The following is a 1,692-nucleotide window of genomic DNA, read 5'->3' on the forward strand; positions in this document are numbered from 1 at the left end:
CATGGGTTAGGTGTGGACTCAGTACCATTCACCTGAGAGTTGAATGCCCTATAGCCCTTAGCACCCTAGCTCTAACCTGCTTGGTTTTGCTCCCCTCGTCTCCCCTCCTCTGCTCTTATCTTCCATCCTCTCCTCTACTCCTCCTCTCTCTTCCTCTCCCATCCTTTCCTCTCCTCTACTCTCTTCTTCTCCTCCTCTCCTCTCCTCTCCTCCTCTCCTCTCCCTCTTCTCATCCTCCCTTCTCCCCTCCTCTTCTCCCCTCACTTTTCAAGGGGTACCCCTCGGCAAATCGTGCATGGTGCATGACTCTTTCCAGGGGCTAGACTGTTATGAGCCCAGGTGCACCCTGGGTCACCGGACACCATGGAGGCAAGGTGGAGGTGACACACAATCTATCTCGTTAGCCAAGAGATGAACTACGGGGGGGGCGGGGGGGCAGTGTTGGGTTACTGCAGCATGTGTCCGATGGCACATTGTCAGTGAGCTGCATGGGGGCCTGGGGTGTTGGGTGGGAGGGTGAGGGGGCAGGGGGTGCTCAGTGGTGGGAGTCAGATCATAGGGTTGCTTTTGGCGTCCCTTCAATTCCCAATTCCCATCAACAAACAGTACTTTGTTTTATTGTGACAATACATGACAGGGCCATACTGTTGATTATGATTATGTATTGTGCGTGTGTGTGTGCATGTGTGTGCGCGCATGTTTGCGTTAACTTGTGTCAGTGGATCGTTTCATCGAAGACATGACTAGCCTGTAATCTAATCTTATCTCTGGCACCGCACAACGGCTGTGTTTACTCAGAGTGTGTGTGTGTGTGTGTGTGTGTGTGTGTGTGGGGGGGGGGGGGGTCTACAAATCATTCTTTGTTGGTAGTCATTTTCGCAATTTACACTCCAATTTGCGCAATTTACACTCCAAACTGCAAGTAAACTGAACTCTCAATGTAAATAAAATACACTTTTCTGCGTTTGTAAAGAAAGACCAAGACCTCAAATTAAAGAACCGAAATAATGAAGCCTTCAGGGATGAATTGATTTCTACTTATACGAGAAGTGACTATAAACTGACCAATCAAGGACCCTTTATGCAATATGAAGGCCAATTTACAAAATGATGCTGCAGCTCCGTGATCCGTGTTCTATAGCCTTCCTTACTGCCACAGAGCATCACGTGACCGCCGTTTACTAATTAAGATTTACTTGATGTTGTATGGGCACACTGCAGCCATTTTGGCCCTGCGAGTATCACCCGTGTGAGTCTCATATGGATATAATGCAGTAACATGGGTCTATGTGCGTCGGCAGCAGCCACGCAAATGCAGCAGATTTGAGGGAGGGAGGAAGGAGGGCGGGGGAGGAGGCGAGATGGAGCAGCGGTGTCGAGCAACGGCACGTTCACACACGCACGCGCGCGTACGCACACACACACACACACACACACACACGCACGCACGCACGCACACACGCACGCACGCACGCACGCACGCACACACACACACACACACACACACACACACACACACACACACACACACACACACACATATGCAAAAACACGCTCGGAGTCGAGCGGTGTGTGTGTGTGTGTGTGTGTGTGTGTGTGTGTGAGGCAGATACACTGCGCGTGAGAGGGAGCGTGCATGCATTCGACTGTGTGTTACGAGTCACTTCGCTTCTCGTTCCACTAATTTACCAG

This window comes from Micromesistius poutassou, assembly GCF_964030765.1.
Source record: "Micromesistius poutassou genome assembly, chromosome: 1".
Lineage (NCBI taxonomy): Eukaryota > Metazoa > Chordata > Actinopteri > Gadiformes > Gadidae > Micromesistius > Micromesistius poutassou.